The sequence below is a fragment of the Rhamphochromis sp. 'chilingali' genome, assembly GCF_963969265.1.
Source record: "Rhamphochromis sp. 'chilingali' genome assembly, chromosome: 17".
In the NCBI taxonomy this organism is placed as follows: Eukaryota; Metazoa; Chordata; class Actinopteri; order Cichliformes; family Cichlidae; genus Rhamphochromis; species Rhamphochromis sp. 'chilingali'.
In genome coordinates, this window is record NC_137944.1 from 25501758 (window position 1) to 25516391 (window position 14634).

At 44.3% G+C, this 14634-nt stretch overlaps 1 protein-coding gene across 1 annotated transcript in view; it reads right to left on the minus strand.

Moving 5' to 3' along the window:
• The window catches only part of ext1b (exostosin glycosyltransferase 1b), a 142270-nt gene that overhangs the window by 49537 nt on the left and 78099 nt on the right, over positions 1-14634 (minus strand). The window lies entirely within an intron of this gene.

Genomic DNA, 14634 nt, shown 5'->3' on the forward strand with positions numbered 1-14634 from the left:
GTTATTATTCTGGCCTCATTAGGACAGGGATTTCTTCCAGTGTGTGGGCACGTATTCTAAGGCCTAGATTAAACTCTGCTGCAGACACGGACACAGACAGCTGAAGCTTGAGCAGACATCACTGCTGTACTTCTTTAACAGTCCACGTGAAGTCCATCACCAGCAGTACAGGAAAGAATAATCCCAGTTTAGGACTTGCATCGTCAGCTGGTTATTATGCGATCATGCATTTCAGGCAATCTTGCCCAATAATGCGGAAGTAATGTTATATCTTTCAAGGAGTAATTTATTACTTTTTATAAAATAAAAACAAGAGGTAATTCATGACTTTTTTGCTATAATGTCCCCATAATTGACCCTGACATGGAAATGCTGATGTTAATGCGTTAGTTACACCAGGTTGGACCCCATTTTGACTTCACAGCTGCCTTTGTGGCAGAGTCAACAAGGTGTTGGTAACACCCGTCAGTGATTTTGGTCCATATTAACATGATAGCATCAGACAGTTGCTCCAGATTTGTCGAATACACTTCAATGATGAGAATCTCCTGTTCCACCAAATCCCAAAAGTGCTGTATTGGATTGAGATCTGGTGACTGTAGAAGCCATCTAACTGCAGTGAACTCATCGCTATGCTCAAGAAACCAGTTTGAGGTTATTTGAGCTTTGTGACATGTTACAATCTGCCTGGAAGCAGCCATCAGAAGACGGGTAAACTGTGGTCATAAAGACACGGGCACAGTCAACAATAATAGTCGGTTACTCTGTGCTGTTTAAAAGATGTTCAACAATACTAACAGGTGTTCCAAGAAGATATGCCCCATTACACAACCACCAGCAGCCTGATATGCTTTTGTGTTGTTTACGCCAAATTCTGAGCCTAAAACCCAAACATGTAGCCCATCTGCGGCAAGTTTTGACAGAGACGCTCTTCTGCGTTGGTTGTAACAAGATAAGATAAGACTTTATTGATGGGAAAGTTTTGCTTTACCTCAGCTCAGGTACAGATAGCAGAAGGAAAATACAAAAACTCAAATAAAATACAAACAAATATAAAATAAGTAAGATAATACACTATATACAACGGTAGCATACAAAGTATGTGATTATGGATATGGTTGTGGAAATATGCAAGACACTACTATTCCTATGTAAGTAATAGATATCTATAAGTATAGACATGTACACGTACACACACACAGGTACACACTAAATATACATATGCATACACACGTCCATACACATAGAAGGTGCATTATGCATGAAGTGGTGACTGTGGATGTCCACAATGCCCAGTGACTTATGACATCGTGATTGAGGAGTTATAGAGTCTAACTGCTGTTGGGATGAATGATCTGTGAAAGCGCTCCTTCCTGCAGCGAGGGTGTTTCGCGACTGGTTCTTTGAGTTACTGTTGCCTTCCTACCAGCTAAAAGCAGTTTGGCTATTCTTCTCTGACCTCTAACATCAACAAGGCATTTTCTCCCAGACAATGTATAGTCAAAGGTAAATTACCAGCCAGTGGCGCATTAGAAAGGAAGCATCCTTCATAAATGATCTTCAGACATATTTTCATGACACCACATGTGATGAAGACAATAATCAAAACAATGTAAACTAAATCTTCCTGCAACAATGACAGATCTGATAGCGTGTTTTAGCATTAAGAAGATAAGAAGGAGATAAACTGGCATAAAGCATAAACACGATCATTTTAATTAGCAGTAGCCTGGTGCCCGTAATGCATTTGCATGATTACTTTTACATGTATCTTCTACTCTACTGATAACAGAGCGGCTGTGCTGTAGCACGTAAGGAAGTGTGAAGGTGATTGCTGATGCTGCCTTTGGTGTGTTTCTCTGACTATGGCCCACGCTGACAGGTCAAAGGTAGAAGCCAGTCAATTCTCTCCCTCTTTCTTGTTCACACACATACACACTGATGGGCGACTGCTGATGGTGCCTTGTCCCTTCTCCAGCCGAGCTCTAATAAAGTGCGGCGACATGACAGCCTGTGATAAAAATCCCACCCTCATTCACACCTACAGGCGCAGCGTTCTGCACAGCACATAAGACAGTTATCGCACACACAGACTCGCAGACGCGCGCGCCGCAAGAACAAGCGACAGCTGCACGCCCTCACATTGACGTTCCGTCACCTGTCGATGGAGACGAAGAAGCTATATTAGCCCATATTTTCACACCAGCTGTCTCTCTGGACAATCTGTGTGTGTGTCCCCGCGTGTGCGTATGTGTGTGCGTGCACGCAACAGCCCACAAAACAGACCAGCAGCTGATGGCACTGAATATCAATGTGGGATTTAACACACAACAGCCCTATAGCATGTTTTATCCAGCCATTGCACTTTTCTTTGTCACATGTTTAATGCGACACAAATGTTTGCCATTTATCCGACCCAGCCGGACATGGAAAGAACTTTTTTAGCACCAGGTTTTGGGATATCTTAAGACCACTATAAGAAAGTGTCGAGGAAATCACTGGCTTACTGGATGCAGATTTTAGGTAGGATGTGACAGCTGGCTCCCTCCCACATGATCCACCTGCTCTGCACCTTAATCGTACGACTGGGATTGTGCCTAAAACCGATAATTTTCTTTTCACGAGAGTTCTGGTGGTTTTAGATGATGTGATGAGGTTTCATGACGAGACCTCTAGGAGGCGAGTTCCTGGTGGACAAACCCACGTTCCTCCTTCCTTTAAATGTCCTGTTTGTTTGCACAGCCTTCCTTTACCATCATCTCCTTCTATCCCACCCCCCTCTCGCTCTCTCTGTCTCTCTTTTATTTTCTTGCCGGCTCTCTCTCCTCTTTGTGTCCTTGAGTTAGCGGTGGGGGAAAAAAAAAAAACACCTCCTAGCTGCATGCCTGCAGGCTGTGATCGTGTGTTTATGTTTTTCAGACACTTGCGCGAGCCGCCACATTTGCAGCCAACAATTCGGGGAGCGGGAAACAGAAAGTGTCCAGAAAACAAGACTTTTTGAGTGTGTGCGTTTTCCCCAATGTACAACAAGTGTAAAGCAGTTAAGTAACATTTCTTCACCAACCCCAATGTCAAGAGCCTACACACACTCACCATGGCAACCTGTCATTAAGTGCCTTTATTTGTAGCAACGTAATTACATGGAAAAGGTGCGTCTTTCAGACAGATGGGGGGTACAAGGTGAAAGTGGAGAGGGAAACTGAAATCTGCTTACCCCTCCATTCCACTAAGGTATAATCAGCTGGTACAACATCTTCTGCTTCTTATCTCGGTCATGGGGGCAGTCGCCTAAGCAGTAATGCCCTGACCTCCCTCTCCACCTTCCCAGCTCTTCCAGGACATATAATGTCTCCAGCATGTCCCATCTCTGTCCCTGGGCCTTCTCCTGATAGGGCATGCCCTAAACAACTCACCTAGGCATGCAGGAGGCATCCAGGAGGCAGATGCAGTGGCCGAGTAGCCGCTCTACTCCGAACCCCTCACCCTGTCTCTAAGACTAAGCCTGAACACCCCACAGAGGAAGCTGATTCCAAGCTTGTATCAGCCATGTTATTCTTTCAGGTCACTACTCATAGTTCGTGGCCACAGGCTAAGGCATAATGACCAGTAAATCCATAGCTTCCCTTTCTTGTTACCACGACACCCTCATTAGCCATTTAATTTCACAAATAAAGCGGACACATGCCGGCTTCAGATTTCAAAATAGATGATCAATTCTTTGCCTAAACTATAACCCTGCACAGATTTATGCCTCCTTGTTGGTCTAATAAACCGATATGGTTTACTTACATGACGGGAAATAATTTAAGCATGAAAACTAACCAATAAATTTGGGAAACATAAGAAATTAGGAAGGCAGGATTTCCCACAGGCCTAAACTAAATTAAGGACAGACAGCTGTAGTCTTTTTTTTTTAAGTAACCCAAATAATCATGTAGCCAGTTGGATTTGTAAAATATGGCTAGATTAATAAAGAAATCTTACGTATGTAAATAAGGTGAAAGATGAATGAAGGAAGAACATCCAAACATGCATTTCATTTCCACGTGTCTTCCTAAGTGAGATGCAGTTTGTATTTTTTGCAACCTGGAAACAGTCAGAGAAATGAATACGACTTTTCTGTGTGTGACCTGAGAGCCGGCTGCGAGAGCCTTGCAGAGAGGCAGTGACAGATATAGTTGAAAGTAGCTTGTCACAACCCCAGCACTAATAGCAGCGCATCCACGCACCTATAATTAAAAATTCGTCTGCTTTTCTCCTCATCATTGTTGCCATCTGCTCACAAAAATCACTGGCTTCCACGGCGCAACGACTTATAAATGACTTCCGCTTGCTGTTTACTTCCATACAGTATTATGCTGCGGGTGATGCACTACCAACAGCCAGATTGTATTAGTAGCCTATGCAACGACCACAAATCTATAAGAGCACACAGTGGACTCATTCTTGGTTATTTTCCTGCCGTTGTGGCCGTGCAGGCACCCACCAGTCGATTATACTGTCCACTGCCTAAACATGGAGCTCCAGGGTGACGAAAACACAAAACCTCAGTGTCTTGCAAAGAGCAGAGAGAAAGAGATCCAATTTACTGCTTATTGAGACTGTTGTTACATTAGCCTCCCGGACCTCTCTCTTGTCTCCCTCTGCCACTCTCTGGATAATTTCTAATTGTCTTCCAAAGTGGGTTTCTGTGCGAGTCTTGCGAGAGTCTGTGGAAGAATAGGTGTCTGGAGGTCTGATGATGGCTGGAACACAATCCTGGAAAGTTTTTTCTCCTTCTTTTTTCTACTCTACTGTAGTTGGGTTTGAGAGTATGCGCTTGAGGTTTTGTTAAAGGGAAAATGATCTAATAAAGACCTCTGACTCATCTGATTAATAATTCATGATTAAAAAAAAGCTCTGGTGTCTTGCAACTTGGCCCCTTTTGGCGCATAAGAATAGAAGTGAACCTCCAAATATAGCAGTCAAAAATCAGGGGATATGAAAAGTTATTTAGATTTATGAATACCATCTCACAGATGTGCCCATTTGTCTGGTAAATAACTACCAAACAGACTAAGGACAGATTCCAGCAGTAATTAAACAGGAGCCTCGTACTCCCCGTAAAAGTGCGAGTGTCTAAGTTGAAGCATATTGTGGTGTGTGTTCCCACGAGAATACGACAGATGTGCAGGCTAAGTGAGCTTATGGAGAAAAGGGGACGTTGTTGGCTCTTGACTAACTGAGATAGAGCGTGTTTGGTGAGGGGGAGTGTGTGTATGTGTGTTGGCTGTGTTTATCTACATATGTCGTGTGTTTAGTTAAGGATTATAATGTGCGTACATGCATATAGTGAGAGATATGAGCTTGAGAGCACCTGCGTGTGTTATGTCCTCCCCCTCTTAATCGTTGCTTTTTATTTACCCTGTGGCAATACGGAAAAAGCATGTGTCAGCAACTGTATGTGCGCATCCTGATCTGTGCTTGTCCATTCTTTCCCATCTTCCCCTTCATCTGCTCTTTTAACGCCTACAGTACACTGTGCATCTAATTCATTAGCCTAATTAGAGCTCATTAGCCAGCTTATGCTACTTCCTATTAGCTTTCTAGCGTGGCATGACCCCAGAGTCCGCATGGCCAAACATACGAGCTTTCTGTGGACAACCAACCATGATGATGGTGAGGTCCGCCTTCAAGGGCAGCAGATTTAGTGCTGGCCACACGTGAGAGATGTACGCAAACATATATGGCAGCATAAAGAAAAACCCCCAAAAAACCACTGAGGCTGAAATGCCAGCAGTTCTGGTGCTGTAATATGGACTGACTGAAGGTTTTTTTTGCTGAACTACTGTGGCACAAGATAAGAAGAGGAGAGTGCAAAGGGGTCGTTCTGATTTTAAATGGGTTTTCAACACTTACTGGCCATCGTCTGTAACTTTACTGACCATCGATGATCAGTCAGTGAGTTTAAGAATCTAATTTTCCCAGCAACACATGGTAACAGTCTACCAACAAAGGATAAAAAACATCAAACGTGTTACTAGATCAGAATAACAAGGGATTCATACTTTTGTGTTAATCTGCTCTGTAGCTACGTCATAACCACAAACCCCTCTGAACCCCTACATGATCTATGCCGTAACCTGAAGTGCAGCTCCCTGGAAATGCAACTACAGGTCATATCAAAGAAGCGATAGGCCCGTTCAGTACTGTCCATTTTGAATTTACAAATAAAAGCCTAGAAACAGAGCCCAGAAAACATGTAGAAGTCTCGGTGTTTCCTGTCAGTCCAGTGACCCCAGCTTTAACGAAACTCATTTCTAACGTCCTCGGTACAAATCACTGACACGAAAGGAGCACGATGGGCCAAAAATCAAAGATATTTAACAACAAGAGTTTAACCCCATTAAACTAGAAATTAACCAGACAAACACATCCAGTTTGTAATACAGCAAATATTGTTATTAGGGAGATGAGGACTGCATCACAAGAGGACATCTGTTAGCCCACATGTGGGAGCTAACAAAACAAAGAAGTCCCCGATCTCAGCGTGCATTCTGATAAATGACACCAAAGTCCATCTTGAGCAGATTTCACCTGAATATGTAGAAGATCTGAGCAGGGCCACGATGTGACAGGCCTTCCTGACCCGCCAAGAGCTATTTCTTGAGGGGGAACTGCTGACCGACAGATCCAAGGTAATATTTCTGTTGCTCCTTTTGTCTCTATCTCTCCGTCCCTCTTAAACTGTGTGAATACAGAGCGCCTACAGTCACACAAACAACCCCCGAAACACTTCTGGACACGTCTCTTCATAGCTACCGAATGCTGTGTTGCATGCATAAATAAAATGTGTGTGCAGGCTTCACATAGACCATCTCGCTGTGTGTGAGCATGTCTTCAGGCAGCCAGATTTTGAACTCAACTCATAACAAGGCATCAGGAGTTTCTAAGATGTTATGCTAGTTTGCACAGCTGTACTGGATCCATGTCACTATTCAAATGAGATCTTGGAAGTGAGTATAGCTGTAGGTGCTGGGTGTCAAATTAGTCTAAATACATTAAAAAAAAACAAAAAAAAACATCCACACATAAAGACGGGGCTCATATACATGCAGACTCACACTTGGTATGCACTCCTGAATCAGTTCAAGTCAGCAGTCTGTTCTTTCCCTTCAGCTACGGTCCCCTTCAAACCCCCCTCCACCCCCACCGCACGTGTAAGCCTGAATATTTTATAAATACCCCGATAACAAGAAGTCTTCCTGCCACGACACTTATTCAGTATGACAGCTTTATCCTTGCAATCTTTTCAATTTGTCCTCTCAGATTTTTTCCACTGCCAACAGATGGAGGCAATTTTTCAGTTACATTTAGTGTCTGCACAGTAGTCAAAGTCCCAAACTGCATGCACACACTCTCAACTCTCCGGGGGATGGAAGTGAGGTGGATTTCAAACTAGGCGATGCCTGCTCCTCACACGTACGCAGGGCTGCTCTGGGGTGAGGGGTGCAAGATTACCGCAACAATTGCACTTCACACTTGCACGCAGACGTGCTTCACGTCAGCGGCCGGCGCTTCGCTGTGTGATCTCGTGGATGAGGGAGGGGCTCGGACTCCGTGGATGTTCACCGGAGACCAGCTGTGCCTCGCTCCGCTCTTCCAGATGGCCCTCGGGATGCCTCGCTGTGCCGCGGTGGCTTGTGTGTACATGTGCGCAGATCTATGTGCGTGAGACACTATTGGATTTAGACATGTCAGCGCGTGCTTTGCGGCGGGCCTCTTTTTAAAAACACTGACACGTTTTGTCATCAGAGCCGCCAAAGTGAGGAGCGCGGAGGAGTCTGGAGCTACCCCTCACCGAGATGTCCTTTCATCTGACGTACACAGACTCGGGGAGAGAGAGGGAGACAAATATTTCAATTCCTTCAGTCCACATTATGGTCGCTGCAGGCTCTTTCCTGGCAAATCATTATCCAAAATCCTGAAGAGCCTAAAGACTACACACACACAAAAACCCACACTGAGTTACTCGCACACACATTCAGTCACTCTTCCCTCCACGTTAATATGCATGTACTACACAGACACTAACCCCCTTATTTTCAAAGCGCCATCGACCATTATCATGGTCCCATCTGCCAGCAAAGGCTGGTCCGACTCTCCTCCAATAGGTGAGCAGAAATTTAATCACACCTAATTTCTTGTCTACAAATACATCCTAATGCAATCCCTCTGAAGACTTCTCTAAATCAGAATTTAAACCCAGTCTCGGAGCCACCTGGGTCCCCTCAGCACAACACCGCCAATCATAGAATGCTAAGACCCCACCAGAGCATCACCATGAGTAAATGGACGGCTCTGCACGTGGACTCACACGGAGAGATGTGCTGTCGTCGGTCACGTCTGCCCCTCTTTGAAATGTCAGCTTTGGAAAACTTTAGAGAAGCAGCGGTGACATCACCGACTGTTTATGTTGGAATTTAACTGACCAAGCTACAAAGTTGCAGCTATTCGGGGACGACAATAACGTTTTTAATGTTCATGTTCAAATTGGGATTTTTAGCAGGCTAAAAACCATCGATCCCTCCATTCTTCTCCACTTATGTTGGGACTGAAGTCTATCTCAGCTATTGTTAGGCCTAAGAGCTGGGATACACCCTGGACAGGTCGCCAGCTTAAGAAATTAATCCTGTCAACATTCAGTGTGGGGCTAAGGTTTATCTAGCATTACCAGCCTATTGTTAGCCGCGACAATGAAGTCATGCTATCTGCTTGTGCTCACGCTTGTTTCATTTCAGCTCAGCAGTACGAGTCCTTCCTCCTGCTTTGACTGCTCCCCATTTCACTGCTCTCTTCCCACCATGTACCACTGTGAAGCAGGCATTCACAGGGTGGAGTGAAGTGAAGCAGACGGGTGAAGCTAAGACAATGCTTCTGGAGTCTCAGTTCGTCCCAACGACGATATGTTATCTGACTGTAAAGGTAACAAAAGGTTTTTATCTCCTCTCCTCTCTCACGCCCTCCTTATTTACTTTGGCAGACTGGCACCATTTTTGTTAGTGTGACTTACTGCTTAGTGTGGGGGGCGTTCCAGTTAAAAATTCTGACTGGGAACTTCAAATGGAACCCCTATATGCAGTAGGAGAACTGGGGTTCGCAAACGCAAGGGAAGAGTGGAGTGGTGTGAGCTTGCAAGTGGCGAATGGATATTTTTCATTGAAAGAACTTCTAAATATGTAATTTTGACGAAAGGAGGTGAGTATTCTATGATTTAATCAATACATTGAGAAGTGCTTTAAACCAGCGGTCCCCAACCCCCGGGCCTCGGACCGGTACCGGTCCGTGAGTCGTTTGGTACCGGGCCGCGAGAGTTGAGGCTCAGGTGTGAAATGTATGGTTTTCAGGGTTTTTATCGGTTTTCAGCGTTATTTTGTTATCGTTTTTATCGTTAACTCTGTTTTCCTGAGTCTTTTCACGTGTGTTATGAATAAATCTCCTTTTTCTGGTACCGGTACTAGTTTTATTTTGTTGTATTTATCCGCGACACCTTAAAGGCCGGTCCGTGAAAATATTGTCGGGCATAAACCGGTCCGTGGCGCCAAAAGGGTTGGGGACCGCTGCTTTAAACATTATATTATGTTACTATCTCAGCCCCGCCCGTCGGGTTATCATATAGCCCGACGGGCAGTGCTGAGATAGATTTTGGTCGCCTGACGGGAGATATCACTAGCTCCAGGACGTCGGGCTAGCGATTTTGCGATCCCTGTTGTTAGTTCACTGTGAATGTCCCACATAAGGAAACAAAAAAAGTAAAGAGTAAAAAATATATCGTTAGCTTCATAGCATAATTGCCTAAGTCATTTGACTAAGTCAATGACTTAGGCACTTATGCTATGAAGCTAACGATATGCTTTTTCGTTCTTGCATATGAGCCAATATTTTTAATTAAAAACAGATCTCTTTTTTTCCCTCAACACACACACACACAAAATCATTTGATAGTGAGTTTGACATCAGCATCAAACACAGAGTATGTCATCCCTGCATGACACTGGAGAGCAGCATGACGCCTGAGACAGTCGGAGCTCAGAGGGTGTGCACGTGTGTGCGTGAGAAAGTGAGAAAGGAGGTACAGCTGTCAATCACAGCGCAGAGGCAAGCAGAGCGATACGCTACCCAGTGGGTTCATCAGTGCCATGTGTCAGTCACACCCTGAGATCACATTGATTGTCTGTCGGCACCCATCTGAGTGTGTGTGTGTGTGTGTGTGTGTGTGTGTGTGTGTGTGTGTGTGTGTGTGTGTGTGTGTGTGCACCGCATGTGTTTGAGTGAAGGGGCCATATTTGGCCTTGAGAGAATTACAGAGGGCAGTGGAATACAAAGGGTGAGAAAAATAATAAGAGAAAGAGGACGAAATATCCACAATGATGCAATTATGATTCAATTTAGATTCCCGCATCAATTATGCAAACATATTCAAGAGACATGTCAAATATTGATAGGCTCTTCAACTTTTCAAGCCGTATTCATTAGGGAGCCAAAACTTAACCCATACTCTCTCATTAATCATGGATAGATGTCAGCTGGAGGTCTACATTCATATTCAGCCAGCGCCCCCAAGGCTCCACCAGCAAAGGCATGTCTACATATGTCTGTGTGTATCTGTGAGAGCTCATCTTAGTCTGCTTATCGGTCTATGCATTGCTATGTAGCTTTGTGTGTTAGTGCTGAACTGTGACCCATCAACTTTGAGTCTGTGCATGACAATTGACACATGCTGCTGTGGTGTTCCTGGCAGGAAATCTGCTGGGAAATAGTGAATGGATGCCATAAACTGGGCCCGAGCCCGAAAAATTAGACCTGGGGGGATTGGTGAGGTTTGGATTTTCTTCAGTAAAAGATGGCAATACAATACCTGATGCAGTCTGTCTGTACTGAGCATTTATGAATGCATGCTTTTGTAGAAATCCTTTTTCATGGCCAACAAAAGTGCCACAAAGCGCAGTCTAAAATGAGACGATTATGATGAAAATAATGGGAATATGATAAAGCCTTGAGTGCAGCTTTCAATATATAACAGCTTCCTATATCTTAGCCAGTCTCAGACTGAAATGTCTTGAGAGCTACTTAATGGATCCTCATGACATTTTCAACTGACTGTCACAGCCATCTGTTTTCCATCTAGTTCCATCATCAGATCAATATTTTACCTTATTAGTTTCAGCAGCTTATGTCCAAATCCTACAAAACTGCACTGTGATTAGTGGTTAATGTTGCAGCACTGCCTCTACCACCAAACTCACCAGCACCATTGGTACAATTCAGGTTTTAAGAGTGCACCATCTCCAAGTGCTTAAAGTTGCATAGACTCTGTCATTGCACATGCCCAGCTGAGGATGTACATCCTGCACCAGCTCAGGAAGTTCAGCCTGCCTCAGGCAATGCTGATTCAGTTCTACTCTGCAATAATCCAGTCCGTTCTCTCTTCATCCATGACTGTCTGAATTGGATCGGCCACCGAACACAGAGAGACTATAACGGACAGTCGGGGCTGCAGAGAAAACTGGTGCCAGCTTCCAATCCTTTCAGGACCTTCACTCATCCAGATTCAGGAAATGAACAGGAAACATCACTGCAGACCCATCGCGCCCTGAACACAACCTGTCCCAAAGACTTCCCTCCGAGAAGAACACGCTCACTGTGCCAAAAGAACAAAACATGAGAACAGTTTGTTCCTGATACAGGCAGATAGTTATCAGTGGCAACCGCTGGAGCATGGATGCTGGCAGGGATGAAGTTAATGTGATCGACTAAAAAAAAAAAAAAAGTGTCTAGATTCAGCCCAATTTACAGCATAGCACAGATCCAAAGGTTGTGTCCAGGGTTCTCTGCCCTAAAATGAAGGAAATTAAGGCCAGTCTGCCTAAAAATCCAGGCTAGCGTAAAGATACAGCAGCTTAATAAGTTAAATTGAAACTGTGAAAACCTCTGCAAAGTCATGAAACCTCAAGTTTCCCAGCCATTGTTTTGATTGAGAGATACCTTGGTGCAGAAATCACATAGTGTGCGTTTAAACAAGGAGGCATTCAATAAGTGAAAACAAGAAATGCCTTCAGAACAGCTTTTTTAAAACGTGCAGCAATTCTGCATGTTTTAAAAAATATGTTAAACATTAATTGCAAACTTTGAACAAAGCATAAAAAAACTCCATTCAAATGATGAAAAGAGTCCAGTCAAACAATGTTGCTGTATTAAAAATGACTGATAGTAATGAATGCCGATGCTTTATTACAACTGCATTGTATGCATTCCTTTATACCTCTGTCATGTCACCACTGAGAAGAGCCCCTGCAGCTACAACCGATGCATCTCAGTTGTGACATCTTGATGCACTAACCTGGTCTCATATGACTGCGCTTAGGCTCTCTAGCTGGGTGGGGTGAGGAAACCTGGGTCAAAGGTCACAGTAGTCCCCACCCTGAGGAACAAAAGCGAGGAGTAAGCCTTTCAGTGAGGATCTTGTTGGCTTAGACTGGGGGGGTTGTGGTGTCTGTCTGGGTCATTGTGTTCGTGTGTGTGTCTTGGGAAAGTGTGTGTGTGTATAGTCGAAATCTGTCAGTGTGCGTGGAGTGTGTGCATACATTTTTACCGTATGATCTGTAGCTTATGTCTTGTGGTCCAAGTGCAGAGTGCTGAGATTCACACTCGTGTCAGAAAACAAATGTGTGTGCATCTGTGTGTGTATGTGCACGTCTGTGTGTGTGGTAACTGTGATGAAGCCAAAGAGTGAACCTACTGCCCCTACTGCAGGCCTCCCCTGAAGCGTTGCACTTGGCTGGTTGGTGTGTGTATGTGTGTGTATGGAACAGCTGTTCTCCAGTACTACATGGGGAGGGTCAGGGGGGAGACACAGACGAACTACAGCTGTGGCCCTGGGGCTTGTGGGAACTGTGGCTTGAACAATGTGGGAAGAGAATCAGGGGCAAGAGGAAGGACGAGAGAGGAAGAGAAGAGATTCACTGGGAAAAGAAGCGTTTACAAGCTGAGACAAGATGAGATGGCCAAATGAAGAGAGAACACATGGCAGCGAGAAGAGAAGACACCAGAGAAAAGAATATGTCCCTCTGTGTCGGAGTGCTCTGAAGCAGGAAAAGCCACAGAGACCAGCAGGCGACGTGGACCGCGGCATAATTTGGCCACAAGGTCACTGCAGAGAGACATGGGATTAGAAACACGTAGACAGTGGGCTCTTATCCAACGAGCTGATCCAGAGCCATCAACCACAGTCACTTAGCATTCCCAGAAAAGCTCTTAACTGTAAGAAAATTAATCACGGCTATAAGGCTCATAAACAACTTGACTTTCCTGGTAGCCTGCTGGCCAAGATTGCAGAGTAACTCGAATAAAGACCCACTGTTGGAGATAATGCTTATTTCAGGACAGCACATAATGTGATAAGTCTGAGAAATCACTTTACAGTTTTGCACAGACAATCATGAGCTGCTGTTGAGAGCGGAGCTCCTACAACAGAGAGAAACTAGTGGCAGAGGGAAGGGGACTGACAGTGAAAACTAATAAGCCCTGTGCAACGGGAGAGAAATAGGCTCATCTCTCTGTGGCACCAAGAAAAACTATTGGAACTGTTGTACACCATTTCCAAGAACAAAAAAAAAAAAAAAAAGCACCTCATCTATGCTGAAACCCAACAGTAAATCCCTTCTGCCCGACAGATTCAGCAAAAGAATAATATCTGAGGCAAGAATAATATTTGCAGCCTACATTATATAAGAATGCCAGGGAGTAGAGCATGAGATGGAACTAGGCCAAAAGCCAATTTATGGCTTTTGTGGAACCCCCCAAAAAAGTAAAAAAGAGTGAGAGCGGTCCAAGGTGCTACTTAAAATCCTCTCATCCACTCACTCGCAAGCCTCAATTAAACACTGCCGATTGCCATCTGCGAGGCTACTGAACCTAAAATCATTAAAAGTCTAAAAAGATTAAAAGCAGTCGTGGGCGGAAAAAAATTGAATAAAGGAACGAGGGAAAAGACGAAAAAGATAAGAAAACGGAATGAAGCGAGTTCTCGGAGATGAGTGTCAGAGATGACCTTCATGGCAAGTGGTTTGACTGTGAGCTTTGATAGGAAGTAAACTGACTGAACTAGATGTAACGGATAACAAATTGCTTGCCAGACTGGAAAGTAGCAGTTTCCTGTGCTGTTTCTGTCTGTATCTTTTTCTATCATATCATGCATATGACATAAGAGACTGAGCTGTTTGAGATAGCAGCCATCAAGTGTTGTTTAAGAGGGTTAATTTCAGCCAGTGGTGTCACTGGGAGGAAGGTGCTCTGACGTGTCAGTGGTCTGATTTCCTGTAACTGATAAGCAATAGTCACGTATTTTCAATACACAAAAGCACTGTATATGCTGCTGACAGTAACTCACAAACAAAAACAGGATGTAGGTGTCACTTTTTTTCACCCAGAGAGGTTTTACCTTTACTCAGGTCTTTATACAAGAACAGTACAAAGACAGATGTGCATGAGGCGGCTGTTATCCTTGAGCTGTCTCATATCTGCAGGCAGTGTCACAGTCATGACATGTTTGTTGTCGAGGTGGCTCCGTGAACTTGGGATTTATCTGTCAGGATG